Source organism: Sparus aurata, chromosome 8 (genome assembly GCF_900880675.1).
Source record: "Sparus aurata chromosome 8, fSpaAur1.1, whole genome shotgun sequence".
NCBI classification, from domain to species: domain Eukaryota; kingdom Metazoa; phylum Chordata; class Actinopteri; order Spariformes; family Sparidae; genus Sparus; species Sparus aurata.
Genome location: NC_044194.1, coordinates 5,453,386 through 5,479,791, shown reverse-complemented (window position 1 = coordinate 5,479,791; position 26,406 = coordinate 5,453,386). Strand labels below are relative to the sequence as shown.

Below are 26,406 nucleotides of genomic sequence, written 5' to 3'. Positions count from 1 at the left end.
TGAGGAATTGTTTGTAAGTTTAAGTACATACTAAGATCTCAGTCAGGCAGCATTGAAAAAAAACCCGACACGATACATATTCACATATCTGTCCTGCTTGAAATGTATTCATATCCGATGAGGGAGGGCACAGAGTGCCACTTGTCTGCCTCTCCACTGGTGTTGTTTTCCACCCCCTGTGTGGCGACATGGGGGAGAAGCGTGGGCCTGTCACTGTATCCCAGAAGACACCAGCAGGCTGACTGTCGCGGAGGCTGCTTACATCTACATGATAATATGCACTCAGCAGAGATTTGACAGACAAAGGGGGATGACCTGGTGGGGAATCCAAGGAGAGTGATGCCTGAGAGCACAAAAGGACAAACTTGAGTGAGCACAAAGGGATGATAGAGTTTCGAATTGGCCTTTTTTTTAAATCGTACAACTCCTTAAGGTCACGATCGTTAAACGATAAACTGAGACTTATTATTGTGCTCTGTTGATGTCTTTCTCTTTGGCCCAGTCTTCTGTAGCACTACAATTTAATCCAAACAAGACAAGTTGTTGCTGCGAGAGGTGTAAAATCCCCGACTCCTTACACATCAATGGACTTTTAAAGGGCCATTCCACCAATCTTGCACTTGAGGTTCAGTTTACTCATCACGTGGAGTTCCTCAGACGTGAAAACATTTTGCGTGCAGCGCTAGAAGGAGCCGTTCAAAGATCACTGGGGTCATCTCTGCTGCACCGATTTCAACCATTCTTTATTAAACAAGCCTGCTGCCTCTGGTTGCATTCAGTGTTCGTCGTATCCATTTGAATTAATTCACACATCAATATATTTTTCCATATATGCAGTACAGATGTGTATTCATTATTCAGCTGCCCATCTCTGCACTGATTTGTTATTCATGTAAATACCTTTAAAATCCTTCTTAATTGGTTAAAGGAAGCTTTCTCACCTTTAATTGGTAACTTCACCAATTTTACCCATCGAAGTGTATCTACATGTCTTGGGGGAGTACTGCTGCATGGAGTAGCTAAAGTTGCATTGTGGGTAATGTAGGCACCAGGTGTAGAAAAAGGAAATAATGTGTGGAACACAAAAAATGTGATATCTCTGGTTCTGCTGTTATCGGTTCTGATTGTTTGTCTGTTTTCCGACTGTCCATTATGGACCGCATTTTAAAACCTGCTGCCTACAATACATTACCCATAATGCAACTTAGCTACTGAGTGACATCAATGGAGGCAGTTTATCAGGTTACATGCAGCTTAGTTCACACACGCAGCAGTACTCCCTTAGACATGTAAACACACTTTAATGTGTAAAACTGGTGGAGTTAACCTTTAAGGGAGGCCAAAATCCAGCTAGACAAGAGCAGAGCATGTAAAGGAATGATATGTGTATATATTTATACACACACACAAATGTCATAGCATCCACACTATGTATAGTCGCTGTAGAGAAACAGCGGCTGAGGAAGCTGCTCCTTCTTTGAAAAGTTTGACATTTGTGGACATCAATCCTCGAGAGGACTCGGCTCATCCGAAGCTTAAATACCACTACAGCAAAGTGGAGATGAGAGAGTCGGCTCGCTGTCTAATGAGGTGATGATGGAAGCGGGGATGGTGTGTACGATGAGAGACGGCAAGAATCCCAAGTTGCGGGTGAATTTGGAGTGGTAAATGAGGGTGCCAGTGTGTTGGCTTTTTGCTGGATTGTCATGCAGTACCACAGAAGTGTACGCCACAGCTTTGATTAAGAATGGATGACTTTGCTTTGCTCCTCTCTCCCTCCGTCCTCTCTCTTTCATGCTTCATATCTCCGTCTCTCTTTTTCGGCGTTCTCGCGCTCAGTCCCCCCCCCCCCCGTCTTTCTGCACGAACCCCAACGCAGAGACGTAGGAGGAGGGAAAAAAATGGGAGAAGGAGCGGGAGAGGAGGAAAGATGGGAAGGAGGAGAAAGCAAGTAAAAAGATGAGTGGCAGCAGAGATGAGGAGGGAGAGAGAGGGATAGATAATTGGATAAAAAGAGGAATGGGTCAATTTCTAGCTTATATAAATGTTTGAATTTTAAAGGTGCTTCTGCTGACGTGCCGCTGTGGATGTGCTGCACTACACCCCCCCCCCCACCCCACCCGCTTGCTCCCTCTCTTAGCCAATCATCACACCACACTGCTGTATTTGGGTCATAGCAACGTGTTGCTGCTGTCTCCACTGGCAGATGCATTGTGCAGTAATCTCCGAAAAATAGGCTGGGAGGAGGAGAAGAGTGAGGAAAGTGGGAGAAGGGAAGGAGTAGTGACAGGAGCGAGGAGCTCTCTGCCTTCCAAAAAAAAATCCAACCTCCTCTTTTGTGATTTTCCTCCCGTACAGTATCTGTCTTTGCCGTCTTCTTCTCGTCGCCTCTCCCTCCATCCTTATTTATCTCCCCGTGAAGTGTTTGTGCGTCCCACAGCTGCCGCGGGAGCCTCGTTCCACCATCGGCGCCTTTCGCTTCCCCTCGCTTTTATTCACGAGTTGATTCACACTGTGCCTAAATCATCAATGAAATCTTCTCCCGCACTTAAGTGGATCTGAAAATCACTGGTGTTTAAAGGGGAACGCCTGAGCCATTGATTTTCTTTTTTTTTTTTTTTTTCCTCCATCCTACCGCTCAAATGCCCCGCAGATATTTAATGGATGGTCCGTGGGGGGAAGAGAAGAGAACGAGAGAGAAAAATAAGTAGAGGGAGGAGAGGCAGGTGCGTGACAGCGAGGATGAGAAGACGTTTGGATTCAGACGAGACGAAGAGAGCGATGATGAGATAGAAACAAACAGCTGGTGTACCTTGATGGAAGAGATGGAATCAGAAAAAACTCCACGTGTGATAGAACGGAGATTTAGAGCTGTCGAACAATCACGTTTAGATTCATTCAGATCATGTGCACCTCTGACCTCTGGTAGAGCATGCTGGGAGTAGTCTAGCCCGCCGTCAGCCTCGGTGTTACGCTGCCTCCCCACAGAGCTGTTATGGACGTGCTCTTTCACCTCTCCGCTTGCTTTTTGTCAGAGGGAAGACTAATGGATTTCAGTCTGACGCATGATCTGCTGAGCTGAGCCTGAACTTTTCTCGCTGTGCACTTGATGTGTTGTGTGTGTGTGTGTGTGTGTGTGTGTGTGTGTGTGTGTGTGTGTGTGTGGCCCTGTTTTTTTGTTTTGTTTTTGCGGCTTGTCACGAAACGTCGGCCTTGTTGGTGCCTTTTCAGCCAACTGAGCATGTTGGTGGTGGAATCTGTCTGTTACAGAAATCACTAGTTTTCATGATTTCACCAGAAAAATTTTCTTAGAACTGAGTCCTTCAGTTTCTCTTTTTGATTGACAAATACAGACTACTGCCACCTGCTGGTACGGAGGGTTATTTAATCTCACGAGGGAGAAGAACGTACGCGCTAATCGGCTGTTGGCTGTAGTCATCGCGGTGCATTCAAGTGCAGCTTTTTAACCGAGAGGCGACGCAACAGTCGGACTTCATTCGGCGTGTTTCTCTTCTCCTTCCTAAAGACTGACTATAGCTGATGCTTTACGTCTTCGCACTTCTTGTTCGGACCATGTACTCAAGTAAACAGCGAAATGAGAAAACTAAGTAGGCGCCAGACGCTGACCTTTTTGAGAACATGCATACACTAGGACATGGTGGCGGAAAACTACTTCCCAAACACAAGAATTTCAAAATAAAAGTGCACAACTACATTTCCCGAAACAGGAAAAACAATCTAAATACCAACAGTCAGACACAAAATACAACCACAGAGGTAAAGCTAGAAAAAAAGTTTATTATCTTCACGTTTGTCATCTAACACTCAGTGAAAAACGCTATAAGCATATATTCCAAAAAGTTTGTTCTGTTGCTGAAGCCTGTTGATTGAGTGCGAGAAATCCAAATTAACTATAAAAAAAAGTTTCTGAGACTTTGAACACTTTCCGAAGAAAGTTGATATCCGACTGACCTCATCTGTACTGATTTTTAAAAGTCACTGAATGCTTGAATATTTAAACGTTTGCCCCCAAACGTCTGGTCACTCGTTATTTTATATCTAATGTTCCAACGGCGCTACAATCAAGGTCAAGCTGAAGAGGAAGGCTTCTCCTACGCCCAGTGAGTTCCCAGCTGCTAAATGTTTTAAATAAAGTTAGACGTTGAACATTTGAGGCTCCACGCCGGCTCAGTTTATGCTGCATAACCTTCGCGAACCCAGATCGAATTTCTGCGCTCCACCTGCAGGCGCGCCCCCGAACCGTCTGCGGCTCAGATATCATTAATCAAACCAGACTGACACGGTGGAAGACTTCACCAAAACTTGTGTTTATCAGTGCCGTCTGCTGGTGTTTGAATCCTCATAAATATGAATGAGGTTATGAGTCACGCAGAGTTCACAGTCGTGCGTGTGTGTTGTGTTAATGTGTGTGTGTGTGTGTGTGTGTGTGTGTGGCGGCTCTTCTTGGAGGTGGTGTGTGTTGAGCCCGAAAATAATGCTTCCCTGAAGGCTCCTTCATGCAGTTTATTACACATCAGTCCCATAACGACTGTCATCCCCCTCTCGCTCTCCTTTCCATTTATTCCTCTCTCACCCTCTCCATCACCCTCTCCTCACCCGTCCGTCCCGTTCCCTCACTCCCAGCGCTCGGCACTAACAGCCGCTCCCTTTCCTCTCTGTATGGTGATTCTCTTTCCTCGACGTCCTCCCTCGACATCCCTCTCTGGCGGCGGGTGCGAGACGCGGGGACCGCTCCATAGTTTTCCCCCTGCATCGTTACTATCTGGCGGCAGAGGTAATGACGGCAGGAATGGAGGGATGGAGGAACGGAGGGGTGGAGAGAGGGAGGCAGAGAGATGGAGTGCTCTTCCACAACGGCTGCCAGTGACTCCATTAAGCGGCCCCTCGAACGCTGCAGAGGCTCGTTGCTCTGTGCTGCACATACAGAAAGATAAACGAGAGTTTGTGGATGGTTTTCGCTCGTTTGCGCTGTAAGTTGGCTGCACGCCGCGCACACGATGACGTGCGTGCAGCCGTCAGCGTGGAGATGAAGTTTATCAGCGGACAGAGTCGTCCAACTCGACTTAAAGTGGGAACTTGTTGCATCGACAGCCAGATAAATTTCCATTTTCCAACACAGGACCAAACATTAGCTTATTCATGCGTTTAGTCTATAATAGAGATGTGAAAGCACATGAAATTGGCGCCAGGCTGCCAGTCTCACAAACAAAGTTTAGGGAACCAATCCAAGTGCCGATGGGGATAATTAACATTGTGCAATCGACATTTACTTACATTTACATTTAGTGCATTCAGCAGACGCTTTTGTCCAAAGCGACTTACAGTTATTCATACATACTTTCATGCACTGATGGCGGTGGCACATCAGGAGCAGTTTGGGGTTCAGTATCTTGCCCAAGGACACTTCGACATGCAGACCAGGGGGAATTGAACTGGCGACCTTCCGATAACAAGATGCTGGCTCTACCCCCGAGCCACAGCCGCCTACTTCCTGATGATAACCGAAAGCCAAAAAAAAATGTGTCTATTGCCAGTTTAACCGCCCCAAACTTTAAGGTGCGTTTTCTCCCCTCACCCACCCTGAGGTTTGACGTCGTGATTCAGTCGTCTTCCTCCCACATGCAAAGAATGTACTTTGTTTTTTTTCCCAGGAGTTGAGTTTAAAATAGCTGCCGATTCGTCGCAGCTTTGAGATTTAAAATCTAGAAATGATTAGCATTACTTTCGTTTGCTGTTCATCATCCGATTGTTGTGTTTCTCCGCTTCCCGAGTAGCTCTCCTAAAAATATTTCCGAGGGTTTTGTGAAAGGAGATGCTTGACCCCGTTTCCCCCCGCTTGACTGGCACATGTTGCACCGCATGGGGTTGGAGCAGGAGAAGAGTTAGACGGGTTAGTTATTTATCTCCCCGCGCAGAAATAGTTGTCGTATTTTTAGCAGAAGGGGTTCAGGATATAAAGGTTGCTGGAAAAAAAACCTTCTTCTCTTGTGAGATCTCATTTGTAGGTGTGATTTTTTTTATCAACTCCCAGTCCTGCTTCTACCCCCTCCCTCTCTCTCTCCATTTTTATATTTGTCTCTGCAGTCACGGGTGAGGTGCTGTGTGAACGGGAGCAAATTATATATCTCAGTGGTCTATCTGTATGCGATTGTGTGTCCTTTTTTTTTTCATATTGTTTTGCTTCGGCGACAAGTGGGAGAGCAGGAGAGGCAACAGAAGCAAACACGGTGTGACACAGAGTCGGGCGATGATGTCCGGGGCGTTGTGTTTGTTGTCACAGCAGCGCGGGAGAGGCTTTCTGAATTAGTCTGCTTCATTTTGTCACATTTGTTCCTGACGCTCTGCTGCTGTTTATGTTTTGTTTTTTTTTGTTTTTTTTTTGTACCGCGGGCCCTGAACTCGACTATATTTGGATAATATTATAGCGGCGATATTACGCAACAAAAGAACAGGAAAAACAAGATCGGAGTAATTAATTAAGCCCGCTGTGGTCTGGGGACGAGCACATTTTATCTGCATTACTCATCGTGCGAGATTTCCTTCCATCATTTAATAATTGATGGAGGGAAATTTCCTCCCCCCCCCCTCCTCTTCTCCGTGTTCTCTCTCCTTCCCTTCCTTCCCCCTCTCTCTCTCTTTTGGAGTCTCTCGGTGCCCCATTAGTTGAGCTCTTTTGCTTCCTCTTCTCTTGCACCACTTAGGCCCAACGCATACATGCAGAGTATGTGCACCAAGTTAAATTGGCCTCTAAATATCCTCCAGTCTTCACATTTTACCATTCTCTTTGAAGGATGTTTTTTTTTTTTTTCCTTTTTAAAGCTGCTCTGGCATGTCGTGTAAATTGTTTCCTCTCTCCTCTCCTCTCCTCTCCTCTCCTCTCCTCCTCTCCTCTCCTCTCTAACCCCTTGCTGGGTAAACCCGTTGACCCCCATCTTTCCTCTACGCGGTGCAGGGCGAGCTGGTCCTCTCACTGGCTGACCTGGCTTTTCTCTCTGACAGTGCGGATGCATTTCAGGAGCTGAGAGTTTGATCTCTAGGTCTGTTGCTCGACCTAGCTTGAGTTTAGTGCATCGTCAGATTTCTCTGGTGTGTATGCAGCGTGATAGTCCTGTTTCTCTGCTCCGTCTCCTTTCAGTTTTGACTCAGACTAGTTGAGCCTCGGCCCTCCGTGGGCTGCCGGCAACGGCTGGCCGGAAAACGTTTTAAGCCCTGGCAGGAGGGCTCAGCGGAAGCCTAAACTCTGGTCAGGGCTCCCGAAAGGCCTTTTAAAGTGTGTTCAACAGCTGAGCAGGGAAATAAACCATCATTTTCAAAAACCAAATTGGGCTACGAACCCAGCAGCGCTCTTTCCACGCTCTCTCATTCTCATTATGACCCCACTCTCCACTCTCGACTTCCTATCCCCCTCCTCCTGTAATATTCTGACCCCTCCAGCCGCTCTGCTCACGTCCCCTGGCAATGGGAGCTGAATGGTGCTCATTACTGTCGCCACATTGGAAATGTGGCTCCCCTGCAAGCTGCGAAAAACCAGCCAGCCTGTCCTGTTCTGACCGGTTCTTTGTGTTGCTGCCTTGGAACTCCCCCTCTGCCGTCCTGGGAGGGTAAAAGCTCAGATGCTTCGGCTGCTTTAGACTCGGGCACAACAAGCACGGCTCGCTGCGTGATGTTTGTTGGGAAGAGAATAAAGAAGCAGAGGGAGTGAGAAAAAGATGGGAATTAAATAAAGATGGCTGTTGAAGTGTTGGGTTTTTTTTTTTAGAGATTCAGCAGAACTCCACAGTGATGGAGGTGCAGACTTGCTGCAGGGGGGGTTACCGACACACACCGCAGATCATTAGTGTCACCGTTTTTTTTACTGTTTCAGTCATCACTTTAGATTTAACTCACAGCAAAAACACTACGAAAAGAAATGCATGTGTAATTTGTCACCAGGGTGTCAGTATAGCGGCATATGATCACACGGCGAGTAATGAGTTTTCCCGTCACCACCGTCTGCCTCATGCTCAAAGTCCCTCATGATGAAAAAAGCATGTAATTAAGGATGTTAAAAACTAGTCGGGCAAGTTGGAGGATACATGGAGTTTCGTGCATATGTTCAACACACACACACACACACACCGTCGCTGTCTGTTTGTACAGTATGTACTGCAGGTGCGATGTTTTCTCAACACCAGCGGGTCTGTCACGGCTCTGCTCTCTGCTTCATGTCAGCAGCTCTGTAGAATCAGTGTTACTGTATTGTTTGACGGCACAGTCAATTGAAAAATCAATAGCTTTTTTTTTGGTGGCAGCGGTGACAGCGGTGCGGTTAAAGAGGAACGGTGGAGCTTGGCAAAGGGGAAAAGAATGAAGAAAATGTTTGAGTTACTGTAATTGATTTTATTTTATCCTTGGAGTGAATCGAAATGCATTTGCGTCTTTAAAACAAAAGATGTTGCGGCGAGTCTGTTTTTCACAAGAACCAGGTTACTGGAAAATTGTACGCGAGACGCAAAAAGTAGGTCAGTTTAAGTCCTCTTGCTGTTCACGCGGGTACACTGAACTGTTTACTGCTTGATTTCCCAGAAGCTATTCAAAGCTCGCTTCAGCTTTACCAGCCCGGTCGCCGGGATATGATGTTGGCAGTAACATTTCTGTAGACACAGATATGTTCAAGGTGGACGATCTGTAGCAAACGTGGCGAATCAGGTTAACATTAAGTGCCTTATAGGTGACTTTTACATGGAGGTGGACAGCATGGAGGTGGTGTTATACAGCCAACAAGGTTGCTGAACAGCTGACTGCAGTTTGAGGTTTCTGTCGTGACCAAAACTGACTATTTTTCAAGGTATCCTGAACTCTGATCGTGTTGACCGAAACAGGTATTTTAAGCCAAACCATGATGCTTTCCTTCCCCGGACCAAGTGATATAGGCACAGTGTTGTAAAGACGTAAAGTTGCATGAACTTATCCGTGGTTTTGCAGAAACATGCTCAGCTGAAATGTATTCTGGTGATGGGGCTGACTTTTCACCAAGGCTGAAAATGTTGAAAACACTTATAGTATGAAAACGTACTCAGCGTGATGATCAGGCTCGTGACCTTCGTCGTGGTGCAGCGACTCTACGTCAGTCAGCTACAGTATCGCTACAGTTTTTGACCTTTTCATACAGCACATTATCAAACTGCCCTCCTAAATGTAGCCTTATTTAAATTAACTCTATAAGAGGACATGAGTCAGAAGTGGCCTTCAATAAATAAAAAGAGCCATGGCCACCGCTGAGTCTGCAACCAGCATGTTAAACCTACATACATTTTAAAAAACACAGAATAAAACATCACCAAGAGACGGAGGCAGAGACGTACTGTATAATGTACAGAGACAATATGTGCATGAAGGCAGCTGCAGCCTACAAACACACATGCTAAAACAAACAGATATGATCAGTCCACTGAGTCCGCCGAGCTCCTCAAAGCTTTCAAAAACTTCGGAGCTGGATGAGCGTCGGGCAACATCGTGGGTGTGTTTCCATTTGGGTCACAGGCGGTGAAAAAAGTGATGAATGAAGGCAGACGCATCTCCTCGTGTCTGGTCATGGTTTATTTCTGTCAACGCTGCAGTGAAATCAAAGACAATTTAGCTGTGAAAGCTCAGCTAAACATTCAGCCCTCACAACTCAAGTGGCCAAATTTATTTTTTCAGCACATGCACACAGGTATTGATTAAACCAAACGAAAACATAAAGGGGGGAATCACAACGATGATTGCTGTTTCAATGTAAATGTCCCCTTTGATATTGATTTTCACTTTCTGCTGCAGCATTCGATTCTTTCAAGAAACCGTTTGTAGAATTTTTCATTAGAGAAAAGGACGAGTGTTTTCCTTCCCTCTGGCCATTGTACAGGTGGATTATAGTTGGATTTCACCACGGGGGCTAAGAGAAAAACCTTTTTTCAGCTCAGCTGCAGCTCCTTCCATCTTCTCCCTCCATCTCCCTCCTCCAGAGCACTCTGTCGACAGCATGAGCCCTGCTCTGTCTTCAAAGAGGTGTGTGTGGGCAATGTGTGTGTGTGTGCGTGTGAGTGTTTACTCTAAGTGCAATTCCCCAAGCTGAGGGTTAATACCAGCAAAGAGAGGTCTGTATGTCTATTAGCTGGGGGCAGGACTGCCTCCGTATGTGCTGAGGTTGTTGGTGGCAATCTAAGAATGATGAGCTGATTAGTCCCCCCTGTGGGGATCACACTGGTTTATGAGAAGTGGGATGGACACACACACACACACACACACACACACACACTCAAATTGCAATATCTATCTCTGCCAGTTTGTATGTATTTGTGCACCGGTATCCATTAATTTTTTTCCCCTGCTCTGCCGGGAACACCCTGTGTTTTCATGCATTTCTAGGTCTGTGTGGGTTTGTGTGCAACCATGTGTGTTTGACTCTCCCGCGAGTAACTCGCTCTAATGAATTCCAGCAGGTTTTCTCTGCTCTGTGTCGGACCGTGTTGGACCACTTCCCTCTGATTCTCCCGCTTTCCTGTGACCACTTTCTCCCCTGGAAAGCAGCCATATAACCCTCAGCACCGGCCCCACCACACCGGAGGGTGCCCGGTGCCAAATGGACACCCTGGCTCACCACAGCCTCGATGGAGGGAGTCAATGAGACGGCTCAATTTAGGTTGAATCTCTCTGTGCGGAGTCGGATGTGCAGAGTAGAGATGGGAATGATGCAGGTTTAATACACATGTGCATTACTTGTTGGCCCTTTTTGTTTCTGGCATCATTGTTTTAGTTTGAATTCCAAAACGTCTCTATATTCCAGACTGAGCAGACTTCATGATTATGCAAAGATATCATTGTGATCAGCTCAACTGCTTTTGCAGGATTTTGCACCCAAACTAAACATATTTTTTGCTTTTTTACATATTTGAGTGCAGTATTATCATAATATTAAAGACAATATGTCAGAATCTTTGTTTTAAACATTCAAAAATGAGCTAAAATAATCATCAGAATGGGAATAAATAAGAGTTTCGGCATTGTCTCAGGGTCGTCTCGGTGTTGTGTTGCTGGGATATCCACTGAAGTTAGCATGCTAACCAGCTAGCCCCCAGCTACATTGCAGCTCAAGAGCTGACAGTCAGATAAGAAACAATACAGATATTCCCCTGTTGCCCAGAGCTCCCGGTCCAGACAGAGTCAGCTGAAACATGCTGCACCTCTCCAGCTACTGGCAGCTACAGTTAGCAGCATTTAGCGGTTACCCTGGTGATATGCAGCCCCCTGTTTGTTTGAATTCAACATCAGGTGGCTGTCATTAAAGTCAGTAACGCAATAAAACCGGCTATAGATGCCGTGATGACCCTGGACCTCGCCGAGTTGTGGATAAGTTGTGGCTGGAAAAAGTATTTAATAGCCATGTTGTTGTCTTGCGTGTTCTTGCTTGTGCTAACTGCAACGTTACTAGCGTTACCATCCACAGACTCCTCGTAGTTTTCTCCATGCGTCTCACCAGGCGAGTTTTCAGATTTGTCGTTCTACTGCTGTACTTAATAGCTGTTCTACAGACGTTACATATGGCCAGACTTCTGTCAAAATGTCCCTTCTTCTTATGAAATCCAAAGCTCTTCCAAACTTTAGATATCTGATTAGCTGGTGCATTGTAAACAGTGTCGGAGTTGTCGGTCATGTTGTTGTTGTGGTTTTTCCTTCAGATATGCCAACGTTACTCTCCTAAGAATCTCGTGTGGACCTTTAACCTTATACAAGAGTTGATAAATGCTCTGCAGAATTAGCAGCAAAGCTTCCGTCAACCGATACATAACTTTTGAACTGGGCCATTGACCAGTTAATGGACATTTTATTATCGATACAGGGGTCCGCTTATCGATGTAGTCGCATCTTTAACGTTAAAACCGGATACCGATTCGAATGTGAATCTTTATACCCCTAATCTCTACTTATGCACGTTCACACTCTGACCGAGGAGAAAGATTTTACTCCATCTTACGGCCCCAGACGAACATGCGTGGCGTGAAGGTTGTGATTGGTCAACACATGGAGAGAGAAACCTTCAGGTATACAACATCAGTTCACTCAAGGCAGCTGGAAATGTGTCGCCTCAATATCACTAAATTTACAAGACTATTAACTCTGGAAATGTAGTGTAGAGGTACCTGTGACTAATTATGCAGACCTAATGGCAAAATATCCTCCGAGTGTTACGTGAGTGATCGCAGGAATTAGAGAGAGAACCAGGAGGAGATAAACGACACCGAGTGACTCCGGGATCGTCCGGATCCTCTTCTCAGGATTAAAACTGCCTTCTCACTTTTACTCACAGGCGTGAGAATAACTCTGATGAGATTAAAGGGATATTCCGGTGTAAATTTAATCCATGGTCTAACACACCGTGAAACTGTGTTAGACTCCCTCTCGAGAGATCAAGTTAGCAGACCGCTAATTTACGGAGTTTTATCAACCTCAGAAACGACCGCACGACAACAATACACTGCAGTAAATGGATCCAAATATAAACCGCCACCAAAAAGCCACAAATAATGCTCAGAACAACACCAAACTTCAGCAACAGTACAAATAGGGTCTCAGCACATAGTCCGGGGCATCTAACCTCCGCTAGCTTAGCTGGATTTCTACTGAAAAGCTGACTAAATTTACCACTCTTCTGCAGCAGCTTCCTGTTGACGGGAAGTCCCGACGAGTCGATTACCGAGTGCAGTAGAGTTCCGCGGCTCATGGATGAAAATGTAAGATTATGACTCCATGGAAAAGCAATCAAAGTTCATATGTGTCTTACCTGCCAGTTTATAACAGTTATTATCGAGAGCGGACAGGGAAAAGAACAGAATTGAGCATTTCTAACCGCACTCGGTAATCGTCGCGTCGGGACTTCCCCGACCCGGAAGCTGATGGAGTGAATAGCTTCACAATAGCTTCCCTAGCTAAGATAGCGGAGGTTATTATACCGGAATATCCCTTTAGAGTGACACAGTATTTGGTTTCCTGCAGTGATTCAATCAATGAAAGGAATGTACTTACAGTCTTGTCCGTGTTTCACTTTTGTTGCTGGTTTTTTTTTTTTTTTTTTTTTTACAGCAGGTGACACAGAACAAGATTATACATCGCATCAATAATGTATATAGGGACATGATTGTGTTCTCGGCATTATTAGATCGCACTCACGCAGAGTACACATGATTAAATAGAGGATTTGTCGAGATACTGATTTGGTTTGCATTGTGTTTGCATGGCTTAGAGTGTGTGTGCTTTCGTGCCTCGTCAGTGTATACAGTCATTTGCATCGGACTCTCCTCCCTCCCCCTCCCCCCCCCCTCCGTGTATACATAATTCCCCTCATTGATTTCCGGCTGGACTATTTGTCACCCACTTACTCGAGTCAAATTAGAAAGCACTGTTCTTCGTATTCACAATTCAATCGATTAGAGAGGGGAGGAGGGTGGACGTCGGAAGAAGAAGAGGAGGAGGAGGAGGGGGGGGGAGGCTGCCAAACTAAACGTAATGAATATAATGCTCACTGGAGGAAAAAGCCTTCATGGATTGTGCGTGTTTGTGTGGAATTAATGGGAAATTTTCCAGCTTGACAAAGCATGAGTTATCCGGTATGCGTGTGGATTGAAGGACGCGGCGGCACAGAGTCGGCAGGTGTAATTTACATTAGTGCGAGTCGCTGCTTCTGTGGCCCCTCGCAACACACAGGCCCGTTGCTCGCCAAGCCCCCCCGAGAGACGCACGGCATTAAACACAAACATTCATTTGGAAATAATGTTAAACATACACTGTTGTCACCTCTCTCTCCCTCTCCCTCCCTCTCTCTTTCTCTCTCCCGCCCTTGCCTCAGCGTTTTGTACCATAACTGAGAAGATATCACTTTCCATTTTTATTATTCGTTGAAAAGACTTGAAAATTCCATTTCTCGCTTACCTGCTCATTTGCCTAAAACGCCGGATACTTCTCCTGAAAAACAAATGAATGCCTCCGTCAATTAGAGGGGATTGACTGGAAATGGAGTTGGCACGGTGCCTTCTCGTGTTCGAGTGTGTAAATGTGTGTGTGTGTGTGTGTGTTCAGAAAAAGGTGCACCGAGCTGCCTGCGCCGTCACTTCTGAACTCCCCTCGTGCTGTTCTTGTCGTCGTCTCTCGCAAAGGATTGGGAAAGTTCACGTGGAGAGAAAAGTGAGATTGTGGTGGATAGGTAGTCTTCACACACACACACCCTCAAATCCACACACACACACACACACACACACACACACCTTTCTTTCCATGGGACAGTGAAAGCAGTGTTAATGAAGCCCCTTCAGTGGAGTGGTCTGTGGAGAAGCTGCCAAACATGAGCCCTATAGCCCCCCATCACCACCCAAACCACCCCCAGCACAAAAAAGTCATTACTGCCAATTAGCCCAGCACTTAGACTCCTAATGGACCCTGTCACGCATACACACACGTGTACACACACACACACACACACACACAAAGTCAGATTCACACACAGCTACTGTACGACTGGGGAAAAAAATAGCAGCCTAATTTTAGCTGGAGAGCTGCAAGGCTGCGTGACTCAGGCGCAGGCATTGTGCCATTGTGATGTAAATCCAGATTACGGTATAGACGCTCCTGGTAGTGGGTGAAGTAGCTGGCTAAAAACTCGTACCACAACAAAGAGTCGAAGCGAAACTTCTGTCGTCTGCGGTGCCTCTTTTTAGCGCGCCGCCAACAAAATCATCCGTCCTTTATCCTCTGTGCGATGCATCTCTGCAGTAAAGTGTTTGTACGCAGTGCAAACATTACTTCCACCGGAAAACGGAGCAAAATAAGCAGACAGCAGCCGCTCCTGTGCGTGCATTGATTTGTTTCATGTCGCGAAACGCCCCTTCTTTTTCTGCCTAGGTTGAGATATTCCGCGCCGAAAGTCAAAAGAATCTTCTCCCGCTGTGTGATGTGAGCATGTCTGATCGAGCCACTTCATACCGCCTCGCAGAAAATCCCTATTGCATTAGGTATAGTTGAAGTTCAATGGAGACTGGCATTTTCTGCTCGTCACCAAAAAAAAGCAAAAGTTTTATTTCCAAAGATTTGCCTCGGCGGGGTTATCTGGGTGTCAGCTCCCCTCTAATCGCGTTTGAGAGAAGCTCGTCTCGGCTCGCGGAAAAAAACACAAGAGAAACTCATCTCGGAGAAGAAAGCGTCGAGCGTGAAGTGAACACAGAACAAACAGTGAGGATAATGTCGCCTGTACAAATCGATTCGGCGTCGGGGCCATCAAGCTGTAACCCAGAATCTTAGCGGGGAGCATTATACGGCGCCTGCGTTTGGGGAATCTAGTGCGTTTGGAGAAAAAAAATGCGGCGATCAAGTTATCTGTGAAACATGATCGTGCACACTTTTCTCTCTTCTGTGAAGGAAAACTTATATGAGAGATGGACGCAGGAAGGGAGCTGAGGGGAACTTTGAGTTAGAGAGAGAACCTAAGCCGGACGAGGACAGTATGGTGGAGATCGAGGAAACGAGGTCAAATCAGACGAAGAATAGGGTGAAGATTGTAAAAAATAATGTCCCACGCAGCAGAAGTACTTCATGAGGTAATAGAAATGTGATTTGTGTGGTTTGTGCGTTGTCTCCATATGACGATGACTCCTTTGTATGCAAGTAACAGTCGATAATAGCCGAAGAAATGAAAGTGAGGCTGAGGTGATGAAGTGGAGTTTGAAGGAGGTCTGTGAGTTTCAACGTCCAGAGTGTTAGATGGCATCTTAGTAGCCGAGGAGCTGCTCAGAGCTGCAGCCGCTGTAGCGATTGTTGTCAGTGCTGATTGTCTAAATGAGCTCTTGATCAATCGATTAAGTGAGTGCCTTAAGGTGATGTCATAAATGTGCCCGTTGTGTCCGACTTACAGTCCAATTTTCCCGTTTTCAATCAAATAAATCTTCCTCAACGGGACGAGTGCGAAGTTGGAATCGGCATTTTAAACAAGTAATCAATGATCAAATCATTCTCTGATTATTCTCTGTCTACGACAAATCGATTACTGACTTGTAGTGAAGCTGTTTTTCTCAAAGGAGACAAAGGAATGGTCGCCTCGGAGTGTGTGTGTGTGTGTGCATACTACCCAGTGGTACAGATGGAGAGGGGGACGCGAGCTGAGTGGGAGTGTGTTGCTGTTTCTGCAGGTGTTGTTGCTGGAGATTGATTTCTACCCAACTCCTGCTTCCCCCCCCAAAGTCACTTGTGTTTGCGTGTGTGTGTGTGCGTGTGCGTGTGTGTGTGTTTGCATGGGTGTTTGGCAGAGCAGGGAATCCCAGGTCCCTGCGGTGTTCTCCACAGTTCAGTGGGATGCACCTGAGCCCCACGCTCAACCAATCAGGTGTTTGTGATTCAGATCAGGTGCCTCGTCTCAGGTGGCATACCAGTAGAGCTGGATACACACACACACATACACACACCTACACACACACACACACTGGCCATCCTACGCGATCTTTGAAATGCAGTTTTATATTTCCATTCTTTTTCAGTCGATCAGAAGGTGTTTTCCTTCTCTGCAGTGTTTCTGTGCGCACACATTACAGGCGTGTTACTGTATACAGTAAACAGTAACACACCCGTAATCCTACACCAGCTGGTACACGTGAGAAGGTCTGGTCAGGTCAGCGTGAACAGCATGTCTGATTGTATGGACTGGACGAGTGCCAGCAGCTGACCTCTCCTCATGATGGTATACAGCACAGCACGCGACGCGGCTCACAGGGCAGCGGGACGGTCAGATGGTCGGAGCGAGGGGGAGGCCACGAGGTGATTGAAGGTGATTGGAGGAGAGAGGAAGCAAGGACAAGAAGAGAGGGGGAGACGGGGCTGTGGGGGGGGAGGAGGAAGAGGAAAACGGACATAGGAAAGAGGGACGAGAGAGGCGGCATCGCTTTCAGAGTCCGAGCACGCAACAGTTTCAGTTCCTGTGAGTGAAAAGCTTCATTACAGTCTCATGGGTGGCTTCACCGCGGAGAGAGAAAGAAATCAAGAGGGAGTGGAGAGGGGAAACAGAGAGTTAGAGACGTTTTCTGTTCTTTCTGTCCAAAGCTGACATGACACTTTCACTGCCTCACACACACACACAGCTCTCTGACCTCCCTCCATGTTTCCGCAGGATTGTGTTTTTCACAAACCAGGCGTAAATTGTTTGCTGCACTCTGATAAATGCCACCTGTTTCCTGTGCGGTATAATTAATCGTTAGCAAAATCAAAGCCTGCAGATTGCGATGTAAGGCAAGCGATTCCGCTCCGTTTGTAGCGGAAGGTTCATTCACAAAAATTGTTTTCGCAAGGAGGGGAAAAGCATTTCTGACAGCAGAGCTTCAAGTCCTGCTGTCGGAAATAATCGAAAACAGAAGCTGAGCGCTCTCAGCGGTCGTATAAGGGCCCCCGGAACAATTAGAAAATATTACCGCAGCTGCCAGCCATGTGTCTTCAGAGCGGCGCCGCGGTGTGACAGAAGTAGAGAACAAAGATGAAATCGGATGCTTTAAAAAACATCTTGCTTACAGAAAAAACGCTCTCTATAGTGTTTGAATTTGTCTCACCGTCGTCAAAACAGCAAAAGTGGGAATATCTTTTGGAAAGAACGGCGTTCGTGCCTCCAGTGGAGTTCATGTAGAGTCGTTTCTGGAGTTTAGTTGTGCCGCAGCATCTTTCCAATTCCCTCCTCATACAACAAACACGTGTGTGTGACCCAATTCTGCTGGAATACGCAGTCAGACCTTGTGGGAACCGCTCGTACGAGGTAGCTGTAACAGGTTAATTACACAGAATTACATTCACACCGAGTAAAAACTGTCACATCTGTCGTTCCGTCCGTGAACGCGCTCCCTCTTGCATGATTCTTACATGCATGCTTTCTGTGTTTCTCTCTCCCTCCTGAACATAAACAAATATTTCCCATCACTAATAAAGACGCTCGGTCACCAACACGTTCAGTCAGACGAGGGAGGAGGGACGGTTCTGATGGAGGGTCTGCTGACGTGAATCACCACAAGAATCCTGCATCACAGTTCGCAGGTCGATGCTACGTACTTGTCCCTACACACAAATAAACATCAAATGAATAAATTAAAAAAAACCCCAGTTGGATTTAATTAAGATTACAACGGGAGGAGGGGGACTATATATTCACTGCTCTCCTAATTTTCCATTAACCACGAGGAAATTAAAGGATATGGTCGGTAATGGACAAAGCCCAAAAAGCCTCCCATGAGTGATTTTGATTAACCTGCTGCGTGAGGTGAATTCAAGTCAAAGATCGCAGCACTCCTCGTGAGTCCCGGCTCAGCCGGGTCAGAACACACGGGCACGAAACACATCCTGATATCATTCAGTTGATTTACGCTGGAAGATTTTGTCACGGTTATCGTCCTCACTGATGTCTATCGCCGATAAACGTCCAGAAAACTGCTCATGAATCAGAGAGAAAACGATGCTGCAGAACCTGCCCGTGAATCATCAGATTTTTAAGTTTTCTTCAGCACCAAAGTCATTCAGTGACGGTTCTCTGTATATCTACGGATACGCTGAAAACATGAACTGCTCACGGCCAATTCGGCGTGCTTTTCATGGTGCCAGTTTGCTGAGATGGCGACAAATACTGGCCGGGCTTAAAAGAGAATAACAGTACCTTCCCTTCAGCTAACATTACAACGCATCTGATGACTCGTTACAAGGACTTTGTGATCTCTTTAATTATTGTTGTTTTCAGATTGGTTCCCAGACAGGCCTGTATTCTGGGTTTAGCATGTGTCCAGATTGGCCGACAAATTTCTGATTTCCTCCAAAAAAAAGTACGACGAGCGACTCTTTTGGTGGAAAAATCTCGGAAAAAACACACAAAAAAAACACAAGGATGTCGCTCCAGATGAGATTGGAAAAGCAACAAACCCACACTGTTTAACATCACTACTGCCTATGGATTACATCCCATAATAACCCTGCACCTGGTCTTACTGTGTGTACTGTATCGTCAGATCCAAACGCCAGTGTTGCTGCTTTGCTTTACACAGATGGATTAGAGTGTGACGTCTGAAACCGGGGCCGGATTAATCTCTAAAGATACAAGACTCGTTTAGATTATACTCTGACACGAACACACACACACACACACACACACACACACCGCTCCACCCTCTGTGGGTCTTTTTAGTACCACTTCTTTCACCCTCTTTTGTTTTTCTTTCGCTCCTGTTCTGTCTCTTTCTTCTTCGTCCTCCCTCCCGCTGTTCAATCACAGAACGCCTCTCTTCTTTTTAATTAGTAGTGGTGTTGTTTCTCCTCGTCTTCCCCTGGCTAGGACCACTAATATTGCAATTAGCTCCTGTAGGAAAGCTTTCCACCGCAGCCTTTGTTCTTCTCCGCGCCGCACGCCGGCCCACGTTTCCTGCATTGCTCCACAGAATATTATATGTGTGTGATGCAGAGCTCCATTTTAATGGAGGAGAGAGGCATAATCAAAGCTGGCCTCATTTTACTCCGTCAGAATCATAACACGCATCGTTCCAGTCGGCAGGGGGGTGAATGATTCTCTTTTCTCTCTGCTGGGAAGGCTTTTTTATTCTCTGCCTCTCTTTTCCTCCTCTGCTTCATCCTTTCGGTAATCATCTTCCTTCCACATTCCCCTCCTTCACTTTTCCTCCACTACAAGTCTAACTCGTCCGCCTTCTGTTTCCTCTGATATCTCTCGCAGCCCCTCTCCGGCCTGCCCTTGGGGACAGATAGGAGCGGTCGTAAAAAACCAATTGAATTTAACGGCGTGACACCGCGCTGTTAACCTATGAGTGGACTGACGTCGCGCCGCGGTTCCGCAGCGTGACGGCTCGAGAGGCCGACAGTTGTTTAGGTCGTAAACCTCCTGACACAGCCGCTTTCACTGCCCTGCAGTCCGGCATTCAAAGCCAGAACTCCTCAATTGAAAGGGAGTTTTATAGGAAAGGGAAATGTCTAGTATAGAAGATTGTTGTTTAAGGTGGACACGGCCTCCACCCTTAAGGATTCTGCCAGCTTATTACGCAAGTTGTAGTAGCATTGAAATTAGTTGGAGTGTTCCTACTGTTATATATAATTCTATACCTGCTTCCATCAAATCTCGAATTTCTTCTCATGACTTTTAAGGCTTCACCCCTTAAGGAACACCGTTCCAACATAGGAACACCCTTCACTAAACGAACACCCTTTGTAAAAACTAATAGTTTTTTTGCTAATATTTTTAAGCATCAGATCTTAACAGTATTTACTCACTGTTGGAAAGCTGTGACTGTCGTGATTATTTCAAGCCCAAAAAAGTTATTTCCAGACCATGTAATAGCCTTCTAAACTCACCATGACAACATTAGAAAGAGCCCTCTACCGCAAGAAGCAAGAATGCCTACATACCTTCAGAGTGTTCCCTTTTTCCACAGCTACAATGTCATGCCACAATTTTTTTTTTTTATAGTTCACCAAGAGTCCATAGAATGGGAATATCCATGTCATTTTACCCAAAACTAGCTACAAGTGTCGAACAAGCAGGAAACCCTGCAGGGTCTTAGCTTTAATTTGAGACCAGGATTATGTTTCTAGGTAAAGGGGTTCTCAAGTTATAAGCCTTTGAATCTCAGTAGGCGCTCTTGGAAACCAAAAGGACCCAAGCAAAACGCACAGACATGCCTTTAGAAAAGAAATTGTGAAAAATCAATTTTTTAGTCTTTTGACTTTGAGTGTAGCAAGCTGAGACCTGTGGCTATGGCCCAATTGTGTCTGCTGTGTCCGTAGACATACCTGAGCCCTTATATCTTAGTCAGTTTATTGACATTTGAATTGGACGGAAACCAAAACCTGTGTTCCAACCTCTGTAACTCTGTGTCAGTATGTCACAGAATCACACTTACACTTCTAACTTGAGGGTGTTACCTTTCCAATGGTACCAAGCACATCCCTGAGTCTAAAACTATGTGGGAGCTGTCATGCTTTTAATTTCGGTATGTCGTTTTGGAAAAAGAACCTTAAAATGGGGGCGTTCTCTAAGAGCTTAAGTTGTTCCTCAGTCAAAGGTCAAGAGTTGTGTTGATGGATGTCTCGCTCTCCTGGCTCCTCGGTTGTCCTCCTCGTTGGTTCAGGTCACCAAACTCATTATAAACTCTTTTTAAAACTCCTCTAAAAAGCGATCTTCTTCACAATGTCAGTGCATTGATGCTTCCTTGATTTGTAAAAGTTGTGATTGCATTTAATGCAATGATCCTTGCATCTTTTTCTGGCTTTCGTGGTTTCTTTGCAGTTGCCTCTGTTTCCCTCGTGTGTTCCTGCTCCTCCCCAGCCGGCGCTCACCTCCACACCTGCCCTGCATCAGCCTCGTTAGCTCAGACTGTTTTTCAGCTCCCTTCCTGTTCTCTCCCGTTTCCCCTCGCCTGTGCTTCTCTGCCTGCGCCTCATAAGTTTAGTTTGTATTTATTGTCAGTTGTCGTGTCTGTCTCTGACGAGTCATCTGTTCTGTTTACCCGTTCCCGAAGTTCCGCCTGCTTTGCCGTCTCTTGCATTTGGGTCAGACCTCTGCGCTCTTTGTGTGACACCATTATCGTGTTTTTGTAACTGTGCATAACTCCATGACCCCCCTAGTATTGAAAGTGCTGCTTCTGCTTGTCATCATTCTCTGCTGCTGGTTTTGCAGATACAAGAAAAAAAGTTTAAATGACTTTCTGTCTTATCTGTAATATTTTTTTAGAGAAGTTAGCAAAACTTTTTCGGGGGATTGAACGGTGAAAGTATGTCGGATGTTCGTTCCGTAAACACAGCCCCCCCAAATCCGATGTGATGGTGTGGGGCGGAGCTTGTCTTTCAAATCTGATGATTCTCCACATATATGATGATCGCTTTCAGAGTAAAATACACGGTGATGTGAAGGGAAGAGTCGTACCCGAGGTGTGTTAATGTTTTGTGCATAGTCATTCTTGTCTGTCTGGTGTGTGATGATTTATTTACCTGTCTGTTATACTGTAAAGGATTTGTTTTGATTGTATGGCAGACGCGAATATATTCTGGTCGTCTGTGTGTGTGTGGATGCACATTAACACACACACAAAGGTTAGCATGATGACTAAACATCTGCCGTTCAGGTTCAACCTCTGATTCCTTTTTTCCTCTCCTCTCTGCTGAGACTATCCCCCCCAACAACTTTTCAAAAAGATGCTTCTCTGCCGCTTAAAAACTTTCTCCCTGTGATCATGGGGACAGAGATGGAGGGATGGGGGGGGGGGAGTGAAAGAGTGTCACACTGTGCCGAGTGAGGTGGAGGGGGAAAGAGCAAGGGGGAAAATCTCTTACATGAAATAAGAAAAAAAAAGGAAGACAGCAACATCTGTGCGGGAACTTCAAACAGCCTTTGAAAGGCAAAATGTGATTCCGTTCGGGATTCTCTGGGTTGGTAAACAGCCGGGTTTTATTTTGGAAGTCAGTTGGAGAGTGTGTGTGTGTGTGTGTGTGTGTGTGTGTTTAGAGGAGGGGTGCTTTGCAGGGGATGGGGGACTGTCAGAGCTGGAATCAGAGAGAGAGAGAGAGAGTGAATAACACATTGAGGAGGGATAAGGGCTTTAACTGCTGAGTGCAAAGTCCAGTGATTGGCAGGGATGTAATACAGTGTAAATCCACCCTAAACCCGCTTTATTCACTTTTTAACGCTGACACGTCGGCCTTCTTAATCACTTCGTTGTCATCTGTGATTTTGTCGGGATCTGCTTGGTCATGAAATGTGAGGATAACGAAATGTTCTGTTCTGCTTATCTTATACTTTAAGATCACTAACCTCGTTTCTCTTTTCTCTCTTTCCCTCCTCTTTTTCGCTGGATGGAACGACACCACCTCTTCATCCTTCTACACGTCTATCAGGTAAGAAACGGGCAGCTGCTGCTGATGAATCACCAATTAATCGAAAAGTTGCTTCTGAACAGATGCTGTAACCAAATGTTGTGGTGATGGAGTTAAAGGTGCACTGTGTGACTTTTTTATGGGCCTTTAAACAAACAGAGACAGAGCTGCTGATACGGGGAAGAACAGTTTGCTAGCATGAACATGAGTTCAAGATGTAGTTTAAAGTCCAAATGTGGAAATCACGGAGAACAGGGGGGTCCAGATGTCCACTTCCTGGGAAAAAAAACAGCGAATTGTCCTTTTCAGTAGCCTATCATTGTAAACATATGATTTTAAATGATGTAACAATATGCACTGATGCAAAACAATGTGGTTTTTAAGTTTTTAGAAGATTAAGTAGACTGGGTCCCCCCTTCATCTGCCTCACAGTGGTTTGCTTCACTTCACTAACCTGCCTCACCTTCCTCAAATGTGTCGCCGTGTTTGATTATAAAAGAATTCTGCGGAGGCAAGGGTGGAATTATTCTGGGTGGAATTATAGAGCAATCTTTATTGAAACAGATCTCAAGCCCGCGTCCTAACCAGACAGCGGCCGCATTCTGGTATTTCTCGAATCTATAGCAAAGCCAATATCTTGATATCTACCAAGTACCACCCCAGATTCTCTACTCCTGTGAGCCTTCTTAAAGTCCCTTGGGCTGTACCTGCCTACTTCTTATTGGTCAGTGTGGTGGGTTGAGGGTCCATCTGTCCAATCAAATAGAAAAGGAGTTGGTCTACCTCCCTGCTCATCTAAATGACTAAATCTGTTACTGTCACTTCTTAGGTCTTGCATGCCAAAATTACCTAAAGGATCCCTCTATCCTTTTCTGGACATGCACACGTTAAGATATCCTCCTCCATCTGACATAGGAGTCAGGCTCCGTTTTAGTCACTATAGTGGCCTTGTCTCCTGCTAACCTTTGACACACACAAAGCTGAATGCTGTCTCCAAGGTCCCTTGGAGCTGTGAGCACCGTTCAGTCTACATTCCCTAACTAACACAAGGAGGAGGAACAGGTTCAATTTAAACTGAGCTGAATTAAAGGCCAGAACGTGTTGCCATCCAGATACCTCACTACATTGCATGAGGTTAACCTAAGATGTGTTTGACATTTTTATTTACTTCTACAACTCACTAAAACACTTTTTACAATCATATTTAACCAGGCGGCATTTTGTTTTGTCCTCGCCGCTGAATCTTGTGCATCGATGCAGCCACACGGTTTTGGTGTTTTGAAGTTTTGCCTTTTAACATGTTTGTTACAACCTTGAATTATTCAGTGTACTATAATAGCAGTCATCAGCATTTCTTCTATATACATTAAAACAGCAGTGACCCCTTCAACAACTGCTCTTGGGAATCTTTCTTGTTGTTAAACCCATATGTTTACATTTTTATAGGCTATTTGTGGGGCAATCTAGCAGAGCAAAACAGGCTTGTATTTTGGGTTACGGTGGGTTGAGAACAAAAACTGCGAATCTAGATGTCCCGCAGTTCAAAAATATGCATTAAAGTACATATCACTTTGAAGGTGACTTAAGTGTGTTTTTCTATCCAAGGACAGAGGCAGGAAGAAAAGCAGCAGCAGCAGAGAGAAGAGATGTCAGAGGACCAACATGCAGCTTACAAAAGCAAAAGAGTCTGACTTGAAATAATTGAGATGGAAAGGACGCCTGTTATCAGGCTTATTTATTTAAAGGAAACGATTTGCCGAGATGTCAAGGCTGACACTACACGCTGAGCTCAGATCATTTTATTCCTGCTAAGTAGTTCCTTTTTAGATACATGGCCGGCTTTGAAAATAAGAGTAAACAGGAAATGTCACTCTCCTTTGTGGAGGAAAGGAGAGGTTGGCGGTGGCTACAGTTGTTTCAACCCTGAGGTCGGAGAATGTGCGGTTGCTTGCGCAGATTCTTCAGTCTGGTGGATATGATACGATGTGGTAGCAGCCATACTGACGGCTACGGTAGATCAGCCGGTGCTCACGTAGGGGATGGCTCTTGGGTTTCTTCAGCCCCCCTCGGGAGTTCTGGATCTGAACCCGCTACGCCCCAGGGGAAGCCCGTTTCCACACTCAAGCCAGTTTTCGCACGCGGCAGCAAAACCAAGACTTCTCTGTGACGTACTCGAACTGATAAACTGAACTGAGAGCAGATGTTTACCTGCTGTTTGACAGTCTACTCCGGCTCACAGGACTGGAAATGAAATAGTGACGCTTTGCATTAGTAATGACCTCTAAAACTACGCGTCACCTGATTAGAGCTGAAGATGGAGTGAATGTTTCAAAGACCCTGCGAGGGAAATTGAGCGCCATAAACTGTCTTGAAGTGACTATTGAAGACCGGCTTATCTCGGCTTCTGTAGTGATGAAGGTGCTGTTCATCTGTTTGTCAATGAGCTTCCAACAGGACTTCTAGTGTCGCCACAGTACTTAGATGGTGTATTGATAGACGGAGCAGCGATGTGTGGGTAAATATCGATACAGCCAAGTGTGCGACTGTATGTGTCTCTCTCTCTTCTCCCGCATCTCACTCTGCTGCTCCAATCAGGTTTGTTTCCCTACTCTCTTCTTCTGTGTCGTTCTCCTCTCCCATCGTTCCTCTTCATTGGCTGAGGCTATAGCCGTCATTGTGTGTGTGTGTGTGTGTGTGTGTGTGATGGAGTGGAGCGGGGCTCTGCGGTGAGGTGATGGTATGTGAAATCACTGACATTACAGACGCTGGCGGGTGGAGGGGGTGGAGGTGGTGGCGTTTCCACTATGTCCTCTAATCGACAGGCGCACGCCATCCATGTGCCACATTCCTCCTCACCTCCATCCCCCTCTTCCCTCTCCGTCCAACTGTCTCTCCTTCGAGCCTTCTCACCCCCTTATTTTTCATCCTTGTCCTCCTCTTCTCCCCGTCTTCCCCCCTCTCACTCCCCCTGCCTCGCTCCTCTCCTAGCAACAATAGCGCCGTCTTCTCATGAGTGTCAGCATCCCCGTGACTCCACGGATCAGTCGCTCTCTGAAGCACATGTGTGTTGTTTATTCATTATTTTTCCGGCACATTGTTTATCTTTATATCCAGGATATCCCATATTCTCTCTTTCTCTTTCTCTCTGATTATCCCTTTATCCCTCTTCCTGTCTTGTTTTGTTGGCTATTCCTCTTGTCTCAGCGTCTCTGCAGTAAAATCACAGTGGCTGGACAGGATTGCAGTGACTGCAAAAAAAAAAAAAAAGAGAGAGAGAGGCCATCATAAAGAAGGAAAGACAGAATGGGGGTGAGATTGAAAGCAATAGGAAAGAAAGGCAGAGGAGAGAGAGAGAGAGAGGCATCAAATATAAACAAAGTTATGGGGCAGATGTAAAGGATTCTTCTGGCAGAGATGTGTGGAGAGTCGGGAGGAGAGTGTGAATGAAAACAAGGGAGAGAATATAGGCTGGATGGGGGATTGAGGCAACAG

The 26,406-nt window shown here is 45.8% G+C and overlaps 1 protein-coding gene across 8 annotated transcripts in view; it reads left to right on the top strand.

Moving 5' to 3' along the window:
* Positions 1–26,406, top strand: part of brsk2a (BR serine/threonine kinase 2a) — a 189,800-nt gene that overhangs the window by 61,458 nt on the left and 101,936 nt on the right. Inside the window, exons 1-2 of one of the 8 annotated variants that reach the window (XM_030425359.1) lie at positions 22,616–22,798; positions 22,936–23,033. The exons of the other annotated variants lie outside the window; for them this stretch is intronic. The gene's annotated coding sequence lies outside the window, so the exon portion shown is untranslated. Of the gene's footprint in view, positions 1–22,615; positions 22,799–22,935; positions 23,034–26,406 lie in introns of those variants that run through there. 8 annotated transcript variants of the gene reach the window in all.